This window comes from Macrotis lagotis, chromosome 4 (genome assembly GCF_037893015.1).
Source record: "Macrotis lagotis isolate mMagLag1 chromosome 4, bilby.v1.9.chrom.fasta, whole genome shotgun sequence".
Taxonomy (NCBI): domain Eukaryota; kingdom Metazoa; phylum Chordata; class Mammalia; order Peramelemorphia; family Peramelidae; genus Macrotis; species Macrotis lagotis.
This window is the reverse complement of record NC_133661.1, coordinates 184,347,703-184,360,270: the sequence shown is the minus strand read 5'-3', so window position 1 is coordinate 184,360,270 and position 12,568 is coordinate 184,347,703. Positions and strand designations below refer to the sequence as shown.

Sequence of the window (12,568 nt, the reverse complement as noted above, 5' to 3'; positions counted from 1 at the left end):
AATAAATATTTAAAAAATGAGTGTTGTATATTGTCAAAACTTTTTCTGTAACTATTATGTAATTCTATGATTTTTCTAGTTTTTGTATTGATAAGGTCAACTATACTTATAATTTTACTAATCATGAGCTATCACTGATTACTAGTATAAATCCAGCATAGTCATTGAAATCTTATCTTGATGATATATTGATGTAGTCTTCTTTCTTGTATTTTATTTAAAAATTCTGCAACTAGAGTTATTAGGGAAATATGTCTACAGTAATCTTTCACTTTGGGAGCTTTCTTTAGATATGAAAACATTGTGTCATAGAAGGATTTTTTTTCCAAATAGTTTATATAATATTGAAATGAATGGTTCCTTAAATTTTTGGTAGAATTCACTTATGAATACATATACTCCTGGTGCTCATTTATGACTTACTCCATCTTTTTTCTAAGGTAGGTTTATTTAAGTATTCTATTTCCTCTTTGATTAATCTGGGCAATTTCTATTTTTGTAATTATTTATCCATTTTATTTAGATTATCAGTTTTATTGCCATGTAATTGGGTAAAATTCTATCTTATAATTTCTTTACTTCTAACTTTGTTGTGTGCTCACTCTTTTCCTTTTTTTGATACTCTTAATTTTGCCAACAAGTATACATATTTTCAGATGTTTTGAGATATATTCATCAGTTATGATGATTTTTGCTCTTCCTTTTTTGTCTCTAGAAAATATTGTTATATGAGGTCAATTTTTAGAGGTGGTAAGGGAAGGAGTATGAGGGAAATTGTAGTGATATAGGAAAAACAAAAAAAATCAATAAAAGCTTATTTTCTTTTAAAATATGGCAAGAATATTATGTGGAATTGGTCAATGAGGGCCCAGTACTTGGTTAATGATTAACCTTGATTTACTAATTCTCTATTACAATTTAAAGGAAAGAAAGAAGGAGGTCAAACAGATCCTGAAAGAGTATCCATGTGTGATGAATCTCTCATGTTTCTGTTACCTAAGTCCTACCAACATTTGCATTTGGTCTAAAGATCTAATTGATCCTACTTTTAAAGTTATTTTTTTTAAAAAGCTTAATATTTTCCTGATCATTTCCATTTAAAAAATTATTGTCAACTTCACTGAAAAAAATTCTTAGAACTACAAATGGATAAAATGTACTATTCACAGAAAAGAAATTTGTCATGACTGAGGACCTAGATCAATTCTTTGCCTTCCATAATTGCTACTTTTCATATCTTGGGCACAACTTAAAGGTAGAATGCTAGAGAACAGTCTGGCATTAGAAAGATCTGATTTCGAATTTAAACTTAGATACTTACTAGTTGTAAGATCCTGGAAAAGTTATTTAACCCCTGTTAACTTCAATTTCTTCATCTATAAAATGGAGATAATAATAACACTTATTTTCCAAGGTTATTTTTGGGCTTAAATGAGATAATTGCAAAGAACTGAACACTGTGGAAGTGCTGAATAAATGTTAGCTATTATTGTTATTGTTGCTATTATATCTTGGTCAAATCACCTCTTTGGGCTTCATTTCTTCATTTGCAAAATGATGAAGCTGGTTGAGAAGGCCTCTTGAGTTTCCTATCAACTCTAAACCTATGAAGTTCTTTCTTCTGAGCTACATTAACATGAATTCCACTTCTATAGAGAAACTGAAACTTTATCCCAACCTTGACGGTCCATTTAATCTCCTTGATTCCCTCCTTTATTGACTTAGTAACTGGTTAATTACCCCAATACTCCCTTATTTTGCAGTTTATCAAATGAACCATATTCCCTCAAGTCTAATACTTTTCACTAGATACAGAGAAAGCCTTGCTTAGAAGGCAGTATGGCAGATTGAAAAAAATAGACTTCCCTTTTGGGGTTGAAGATTTTAGTTAATCCAACCTATGATGCTTAGTGCTCATACAACTTGGTCAGGTACTGAACCTTTTGAGACTCAGTTTTCTCATTTATAGATTGAAAGTATTAAATGAGTTGACTCTTAATATTTTTGCTAGCTCTAGGTTCTATGATTTTCTAGAATTTATACATCTTAGAGACCTGTCAGTCTTCTTAGAAAATTCCAAGATGGTGAGTATCCTTTTTTTCTAGTTGAAAAAAGTGATGGGAATACATTTGCAATATTTTTCTGTTTGGGTATCTTTTGAAAGAAATTATAAAGTATTTATTTTTTTCAGTTACTTAGCAGGACTGAAAAGAGAAAGTCTTTGAAGTAAACATAGTAAATTTTCTTTTCCATGCCAAGATTATATGGGAAATGGAATTGATTACTTCTTGATTGTAGGGACATGTTGGGAAGTAGTTTCCTCCTTTCACTATAGCTTCTTTGCATTATCAAAGAGGTCCAATTTCTAAGATGAGGGTGGCATATTGAATCAATGTATTTAGAACTGATGTAGAACTTTTACATTCTTTTGATTTGCCTTTTCTATTGAATTTTTATTCCCACACTAGATCTTGTGACTATGTAAAATTTTATCACTTTCCATAATTAATGGTAATGACTGAAATCATAAGTAAATTTTCTTCAGAAAATTCAATTAAGAGGTGGCTAGGTGGCGTAGTGGATAAAGCACCGGCCCTGGAGTCAGGAGTACCTGGGTTCAAATCTGGTCTCAGACACTTAATAATTACCTAGCTGTGTGGCCTTGGGCAAGCCACTTAACCCCATTTGCCTTGCAAAAACCTAAAAAAAATTCAATTAAGATATTCCATTGTGATATAAATTTAAATGCTATCTTCATTTGTCTTCACCACTCTGAAACCTTTGTCATTCTCATATTTTTCTTTAGAATATTCTTACCCATAGGTTTTCAAGACACTGCTATCTCCTTCTTTTACTTGTCTTATTCATCTTTTTCAGTCTCCATCATTAGATTTTTATCCAACTCATATCTTTGGAGAGTGGATCCTACCCACTCCTGCAAAGGATCTTTTTGTCCACATATTTCCTTTTATACTGTCTTAATAGGTTTTAATTACCATTCTTAAATAGTCCACTAAGAGTTTTGCCTGGTCATGATCTATCTTGTGATCTATAGTTCATCATCAGGTGTCTTTTGAACATATTGAACTGGTTACTTTGTAAGTATCCCAAAGAGGACACATTATCTTTCCTTGCAATAGGCTTTGAAGCTTACCTACCACTAACATCACACATAATAATCCTAGTCATCTATTTTTGAAACCTCAGTGTTATCCTTGACTTCACTCATTCATTTTCATATAACCAATCTGTTGTCAGATAGTATCCTTTGGATCAAGTATGTACCTTTGATATATCTGTTGTATATGTTAACTTTCTCCATTTATTCAGTAGTGGTCTGGTACATGTCTCCTTCACTTCATGATTGAACTATTTCAAAGAGCCTGCTCTCTGATGTTCCTATCTTAAATTTCTCCCTAGACCAATCCATCTTGCACTCACTCACAAAGTACTATTCAAGAAATTGCAGAGGCTTACTTATAATAAAACTTAAAATTTTCTGTCTGGCCTTTAAAGTTCCTTTCTAGTTTTTCATTCTTTTTATTCCTTACTCTTCTCCAAATTCTCTATGATCAAACAATAATGACCTCCAAATTTTTATTGGCATACACATTCCATCTTCCTATTCCATGCTTTTTTCATAGGCTGTCCCTAATGCTGTGTTGTTCTCTCTCTCTTCATTCTGACCTCCTGGCTACCTTTATGACTCTAAGTTAGAGTCAAACTCTAACTTCTGAAGGATGAGATTCCTTCTCCCTCCACTGATCTATATTTTCCTCACCTCTTTACACCTGTTATTGCCTTGACTCTAAAATTACCTTTCATTTTCATTGTATATCTTGTATGTATATATTTTTGCACATCACTTCCTCATCAGAATGTAAATTCTTGAGGGTAGGGCTGTGTTTATGTCTTTCATTTAGAATCATAGATTGTACAGGAAGGGACTTCAGAAAATATTTATTTCAAATCACTCATTTTTCAGATTAGGAAATTAAGGCCATTAAAATGACCTTTTCAAAATCAGAGAGCTGTTATTTTTTAGAGCAAGGACTTCTACCAAGGATTTTCTGATTCTGAAACTGGCTTTCTATATCATATTGTCTCTCAATGATTTATTGACATTTAAAGGGAAAGTTGAAGTAAATGATAAATATGGCAAACACAAGAGAAATCTTTATAATTTGCCAATTTTACTTAGGGAATGCCTTTAAAAAGAAAGAAGAAAGTCCCATGATTTTTGTCATTGCTAGCAGCCTTTCTGGTAAGGCCCCTTCATATGGACTTTAATTATTTTTTTCCCTTGAATTGACAAAAATCAAAGTCGTTTCCCTCTTGGATTTACTGTGGGTTCAGTTATCACTTTTTTTCTTTGTTTCTTTTTCTTTCTTTCCAATTATGTATCTTACCAGAAGGTGGCAGAATATCCATTTTATCAGCCAACTCAGATTGAATGACGAACTATTTATGTGCTATGTACATGAAGTTCTTGTCTCCTACTGGTTCAGTAGTTCATCTAAGAACTCATTGTGTTTTTAAACTAAAAGAAGAATAGATGAACTAACATTATCCTAATATAGGACTAGCTCATTTAGTTAGAAATTCTTGGTATACTGCCCTGGATTAGGACTCTGTGAAGGAGGAAGAATGAAGATTCACTTGAGCTTTTCATTAATGATCCTGGTCCTTCAACTGGATTGTGAGCTGGGGAGAGAGGAATGGGGAGAGAATGGGTCTAGGATGCCTTTTAGGAAGAGAGATCTAGAGAACATTTTTTTCCCCAAAAAATGAGGAGGAAGAAAAGGGATAAATTATTTGTTGGGTCTATTAATTTCTTATATGTGATGTATTTATCTCCTTTTTGTCTTTCCAAGCAGGGGTGAGAAGCCAAGAACAAGTGTCTCAAAGTCCTCAGTCCTTGACTGTTAAGGAGGGAGACCAAGTCAGCATGAACTGCAGTTACACAAACAATGCCTTTGTCTACTTTGCTTGGTACAAGCAGGATTCTGGGAAAAGAATAGAATTTCTGTTGGACATTCGTTCAAATAAGGACAGAAAAATAAATGGAAGAGTGACAATCCTGCTCAACAAAGGAGACCAACACCTCTCCCTGCACATTACTACTGCCCAGTCTAGAGACTCAGGAACCTACTTTTGTGCAGCTAGTGCACAGTGTTTTCTTGGTACTTGTAGACTGTGCAGAAACCCTGCAGGTGGGGCTCCAGCATTACTCCGAACTTCAAACACAGACCACAGAACTGAGGATTTTCTCATTTTATTTCTCTATGAAAAGGTAAATACATACATACATACATACATACACACACACACACAATTCCTATGTTATAGGAAGCTAAGCCTTTAAATGACTTTAGCTATTTTGATTTATGAGTCATGATGAGTTTTCATTGGAACCTACGGTGGTGCAGAACCCCTACACAGTAGATGATTTTTCAAATTCTTTTCTCTTTGAAAAGGGGGGGTGGTTGTGAAAGAACAACAATTACAGCAACACAGAACTTCAAAAGTATTATAAGAAGCTAATAATTTTTAAAATTTCCAAATTTTCTCCCTTATTCCTTCCCTACTTTACCATTTGAGAAGGCAAGAAATAAGATAACCATTTAAATATGGAGTTTTATAAAAAAATATTTTTACATTAGCCATGCTGTGAAAAAATAAGATAAAGCAAAAATTTTAATCAGCATTTGGAGTTCATTAATGCTGTCTCTGAAGGTGGATATCATTTTGCATCATAAGTCCTTTGAAATTTTCTTGGATCAGTGTATTAATCAGAGTAGCTAAGTCTTTCATAATTGACTATTATCTTTATTTTTATTGTATACAATGTTTACTGGTTCTGCTCACTTCATTTTGCATTAGTCATATAATAGTTTTTCTACAACCATGCCCTTCATCATTTCTTAGAGTACAATAATATTTCATTACAATCATATAATTGCTTTGTTCAGGTACACCTCAATTGATGTCTCTTTATTTTCCAATTTCATGCAGTCACAAAAATATCTGCCATAAATATTTTTGTACAAATGACCTCTTTTTCTTTAATATTTTCTTCTCCTTTTTCTTTGATCTATTTGAGATTCAAACTTAGTAGTGGTATTTCTTACTTGAAGGATATACACAACTTAATAGTCACTTGGGTATCTTTCCAAATTGTTCTCTAGAATGGTTGGACCAGTTCACGGCTCCACCACCAGTGAATTGGTGTATTTATTTTTTTCACATTCCCTCCAGTATGTTATTTTTTCTTTTCTGTCATTTTAGCTAATTTTAGTTTGCCTTTCTCTAAATATTAGCGATTTAGTGTATTTTTCCCCTATGACTCTGCAGACCTCAATTCCTTCTGCTGAAAAATAATGTTTATTTTTACTTTTTATTAACTGGGGCTCTTATTTTTATAAATTTGACTCAGTTCCCCATATATGTAGGAAATGAGACTTTAGTCTCAGAAACTTGCTGCAATTTTTTTTCTTTTAATTTTGGCTTCATTTTTTGGTATAATTCCTACTTAAGTTATTATAACCAAGACTATCCATTTTACTTTTCATGATCACCTTTATTTCCTTTGGTTTTTAACTCATTCCTTTCCATAGATCTAACAGGTAATTTTCTCCATACTTTTCTAATTTGTTTGCAATATCACCTGTTATGTCTAAATCATGTACCCATCTTTGCTTATCTTGGTATCCAGAATGAAATGTTGTTCTACCCCAAGTTTCTGACATTACTTTCTAGTTTTCCAGTTTGAGGATATCTTAAATGAGATATAGATTGTACATGTGTAATCATGTTTAACATATTTCCATATTAATCATGCTGTGAAAGAAGAACTAGAACTAAAAGGAACAATATAAGAAAGAAAAAACAAAAATTTTAAAAGTGAACATTATATGTTTTGCTCTGCATTCAGAATCCACAGTTTTTTCTCTGGATATGGATAGCACTTTCCTTAACAGTTCTCAAAGGATTATCCTTGATCACTGAACTGCTGAGGAGCTCTGTTTATCATAGTTGGTTATCTCACAGTATTGCTGTTAATGTGTAAAATGTTTTGGTTCTGCTCACTTCATTCTGCATCAACTCATGTAAACTTTCCAGACTTTTCTAGAGTCAGACAGCTCATAATTTCTTACAAAACAATAGTAATCAAAGATATTGAAAGGCAGTCAGATAGCACTGTAGATAGAGCTCTGATTCTGAAGTTAGGAGAACCTGAGTTCAAATCGTGGTATCCTGGTTCATATCTAACAACTGTACCCAGATGACTCTGGAGGAGAAAGTGAGGCTGATGATTTTGGTCACTCAAATGAAATTCATGTGTTTGTTATGACATCATCTCCCTGTTGTCATTGTCTTCTTGAAAAATGAAGGACAAACCTTATTATTATTCCATTTATCAGTCCTTCTATTTTTCTTTTCTTTCACTTTTTAAGACTTTATTTTTTATTAACTTATTAATTTATTTAAGAATTTTGCATTTTTTCTCCCAATCTTGCCTCCCTCTCCATAATCCTAACAGAAGGCAGTCTATTAATCTTTACATTGTTTGCATGTTATATATTGATCCAAATGGGATGTTTTTTGTTTTCTTTTTTTTTTAATTTATTTTTGTTAAAGATATTATTTGTTTTACAATTTCCCCCCCAATCTTGCTTCCCTCCCCCTATCCACCAATGGAAAGCACTCTGTCAGTCTTTACTTTGGTTCCATGTTGTATCTTGATCCAAATTGGGTGTGATGAGGGAGAAATCATATCCTTAAAGAAGAGAAGTCTAAGAGGTAACAAGATCAGACAAGATATCTGTTTTTTTCTAAATTAAAGGGAATAGTCCTTGCACTTTGTTCAAACTCCACAGCTCCTTATCTGGATACAGATGGCACTCTCCTTTAAAGATAGCCAAAAATTGTTCCCGATTGTTGCACTGATGGAATGAGCAAGTCCTTCAAGGTTGAACAACACTCCCATGTTGCTGTTAGGGTGTATAGTGTCTTTCTGGTTCTGCTCAACTCACTCAGTATCAGTTCATGCAAATACTTCCAGGCTTCCCTGAAATCCCATCCCTCCTGGTTTCTAATAGAACAACAGTGTTACATGACATACATATAACACAGTTTGCTAAGCCATTCCCCAATTGAAGGACATTTACTTGATTTCCAGTTCTTTGCCACCACAAACAGGGCTGCTATAAATATTTTTGTGCAAGTAATGTTTTTACCCTTTTTCCTCATTGCTTCAGGGTATAAACCCAGTAGTGGTATTGCTGGGTCAAAGGGTATGCACATTTTTGTTGCCCTTTGGGCATAGTTCCAAATAGCTCTCCAGAAGGGTTGGATGAGTTCACAGCTCCACCAACAGTGTAATTAGTATCCCAGATTTCCCACAACCCTTCCAACAATGATCATTATCCTTCCTGGTCATATTGGCCAATCTGAGAGGTATGAGGTGGTAGCTCAGAGAAGCTTTAATTTGCATTTCTCTAATAATTAATGATTTAGAGCATTTTTTTCATATGGCTATGGATTTCTTTGATCTCCTCATCTGTAAATTGCCTTTGCATATCCTTTGACCATTTGTCAATTGGGAAATGGCTTTTTGTTTTAAAAATATGACTCAGTTCTCTGTTTACTTTAGAAATGAGTCCTTTGTCAGAATCATTAGTTGTAAACATGTTTCCCAATTTACTACATTTCTTTTGATCTTGGTTACATTGGTTTTATCTGTGCAAAAGCTTTTTAATTTAAAGTAATCAAAATCATCATGTTTCACCCCTGATCTTACTGGGAATGCCTCTATTCTCTCCCCATTGAATATAATGCTTGTTGATGGTTTCAAATAGATACTACTAATTATTTTAAGGAACAGTCCACTTATTCCTACACTCTCTAGTGTTTTTAATAGGAATGGATGCTGTATTTTGTCAAAAGCTTTTTTAGCATCTATTGATATGATCACATGATTTCTGATAGGTTTGTTGTTGATATAATTGAGTATACTAACAGCTTTCCTAATATTGAACCAACCTTGCTATTTAATCTCTACTTCATTTAACCTGGGCAACTTTTATTTTTGTAAATATTCATCCATTTCACTTAGATTATCAAATTTATTGGCATAGAGTTGGGCAAAATAATTTCAAATTATTACTCTTAATTTCCTCCTCATTGGTGGCGAGTTCACCTTTTTCATTTATTATACTAGCAATTTGGTTTTCTTCTTTTTTTTAATCAAATTGACCAGAGGTATATCAATTTTATTGTTTTTTTCCATAAACCAACTTTTGGTTTTATTTATTAATTCAATAGTTTTTTTGCTTTTGATTTTTATTAATTTCTCCTTTAATTTTTAGAATTTCTAATTTGGTATTTCATTGGGGATTTTTGTTTTGTTCTAATTTTTTTTAGTTGCATGTTTAGTTCATTGATTTCCTCTTTCTCCAATTTATTCATGTAAGCATTTAGAGCTATAATATATCCCCTGAGAGTCACTTTGAATGAATCCCATAGGTTTTGGTATGTTGTTTCAGATCCAATTTGAATGTTGAGAGAGAAATCATATCCTTAAGGGAAAAAATGAAATAAAAGAGCAATACCACATAATGAGATAATTTTTTAAAATTAAAGGTAATAGTCTGGTCTTTGTTCAAATTCCAAAATTCTTTCTCTGGATAGAGATGGTATACTCTATCACAGATACCCCAAAATTATCTGATTGTTGCACAGATGGAATGAGCAAATTCATTTAGATCAATTATCAACCCCATGTTCCTGTTAGGGTGTACAATGTTCTTCTGGTTCTGTTCATCTCACTCAGCATAAGTTCATTCATATCCTTCCAGGTTTCTCTGACTTCCCATCCCTCCTGGTTTCTAATAGAGCAATAGTGTTCCATAATGCACATGTACCACAATTTGTTCAGCCATTCTCCAATTGATGGACATTTACTCAATTTCCAATTCTTTGCCACCACAAACAGAGTTGCTATGAATATTTTTGTACAAGTGATGTTTATGACCTTTTTTTGAAATCAATGTAATTTTATTATTTTAGTACATAAAACCAAAGTTTATGCAACCAAAGCTGAGGATGATTTATATTTCCAATTGGGTGGAAGCACTCTCTTGGTCTTGTACCAAGCCAGTCTGTGAATTTGGCTCTCATTAAGAATCAGACGAAATTTAGAATCCTTATCCTTTCTGTTTCTTTTCAGATGCTTGCGGACAGCTATGGCTTTCTTGATCAGGTGATAAAGGTCTTCAGAAAGATCAGGGGCAAGTCCCTTAGACTTTAGGATTATCAAAATCTTGTTGCTAGTGACAAAGTGAACTTGTACCACTCCATGAGAATCCCTCAGGATAACACTGATCTGCGAGTGCGTCAGGCCCTTCTTGGCCAGCTTGTAGATCTGCTCCTTCACGTCGTCCGAGAGCTTCAGCCATGTGGGCATGCTGCGGCAGTAGGGCAGAGCCGACTGGGACAGGCCCTTCCCGGGAGCGTGCATGCGACCCATGATGGCAATGATCAGGTTTATGCCCTTTTTCATGATCTCTTCAGGGTATAGACCCAGTAATTGTATTACTGGATCAAAGGGCATGCACATTTTTATTGCCCTTTGGGCATAATTCCAAATTACTCTCCAAAAAGTTTGGATGAGTTCAAAGCTTCACCACAATGTAGTGTCCTAGATTTCCCGCATCCCTTCCAACATTGATCATTGTCCTTTCTGGTCATATTGTCTAGTCTGAGAGGTGTGAGGTGGTATCTTAGAAATGCTTTAATTTGCATTTCTCTGATAAGTAATGATTTAGAGCAATTTTTGATATGAGTATGGATTGCTTTGATTTCCTCAGTTGTAAAATGCCTTTGCATATCCTTTGACCATTTGTGAACTGGGGAATGGTTTTTTTCTTTGAAAATTTGACTCAGTTCTCTGTATATTTTAGAAATGAGTCCTTTGTCAGAAATGCTAGTTGCAAAAATTGTTTCCCACTTTACTATATTTCTTTTGATCTTTGTTACTGTTGTTTTGTCTGTGTAAAAACTTTTTAATTTAATGTAATCAAATTTATCTAGTTTGTTTTTAGTAATGTTCTCCATCTCTTCCTTGGTCATAGACTGTTTCCCTTTCCATAGATATTGTTTTTTATGTCTAAATACTGTATCCATTTGGCTCTTATCTTAGTATAGGGTGTAAGGTGTTGGCCTAATCGAAATTTCTTCCATACTAATTTCCAATTTTCCCCAAAGTTTTTTTTTTTTTTATCAAAGAGAGAGTTTTTATCCCAATAGCTGGACTTATTGGTTTTTATCAAATGGATTACTCTAATCATTTCCTGCTATTCCACCTAGTCTATTCTACTGATCCAACACTGTTCCTTAGCCAATACCAGACAGTTTTGAGGACTGATGCTTTATAACATAATTTTAGATCTGGTAATACTAAGCCTCCTTCTTTTGCACATTTTATCATTAAATCCCTGGAAATTCTTGACTTTTTATTTCTGTGTATGAATTTACTTAGTACTTTTTTTTAACTCATTAAAGTAACTTTTTGGAATTTTGATTGATAGGGCACTAAACAGGTAATTTAGTTTGGGTAGAATTGTCATTTTTATTATATTAGCTCAACCTATGCATGAGAAGTTGATATTTGCCCAGTAATATAAATTTTATTTTATTTGCATGAGAAGTGTTTTGTAATTGTTTTTAAAAAGTTTCAGAGTCTGCCTGAACAAATAGACTCCCAAGTATTTTATATTGTCTGAGGTTACTTTGAATGGGATTTCTCTTTCTGCTGCATCTTGCTACTCATATAATAGAAATGTTGAGGATGTGTGAGGGTTAATTTTATATCCTGTGACTTTGCTAAAGTTGTTGATTATTTCTAGTAGTTTTTTAAATGATTTTTTGTGATTCTCTAGGTATACCAACATGACATCTGGAAAGAGTGAGAGTTTTTTTCTTTTCTTTCCCAATTCTAATTCCTTCAATTTCTTTTTCTTCTCTTTTGGTGGGGTTAATATTTCTAATATGATACTGAATAGTAGTGGTGATAATGGGCAACCTTGTTTCACCCCTGATCTTATTGAAAATACCTCTAGCCTATCCCTATTGCATACAATGTTTGTTGATGGTTTCAGATAGACATTGCTTATTATTCTATGGATCAAACCATTTATTCCTATGGTCTCTAGTGTTTTTAGTAGGGATGGGTGCTGTTTTTTGTCAAAAACTTTTTCAGCACCTATTAATATAATTATTGATACTAACAGTTTTCCTAATATTTCCTAATATTAACCAACCCTGCATCCTTGGAATAAACCCTACTTGGTCATAGTGTATTATCCTGCTTATAAGTTGTAATCATTTTGCTAAGATTTTATTTAAGATTTTGGCATTTATATCCATCAAGGAGATAGGTCCATAATTTTCTTTCTCTGTTTTAACTCTTCCTGATTTAGGTATCAGCACCATTTTGGTGTCATAGAAAGAGTTAGGCAGAGTTCCATCTTCATCTATTTTTCCTAAAAGCTTATATAGAATTGGA

The 12,568-nt window shown here is 33.4% G+C and overlaps 1 pseudogene; it reads right to left on the bottom strand.

Annotated features, from left to right (window-relative positions):
• Positions 1 to 10,087: 10,087 nt before the first annotated feature.
• LOC141520125 (small ribosomal subunit protein uS15 pseudogene) lies at positions 10,088 to 10,531 on the bottom strand (annotated as a pseudogene).
• Between the last annotated feature and the right edge of the window lie 2,037 nt (positions 10,532 to 12,568).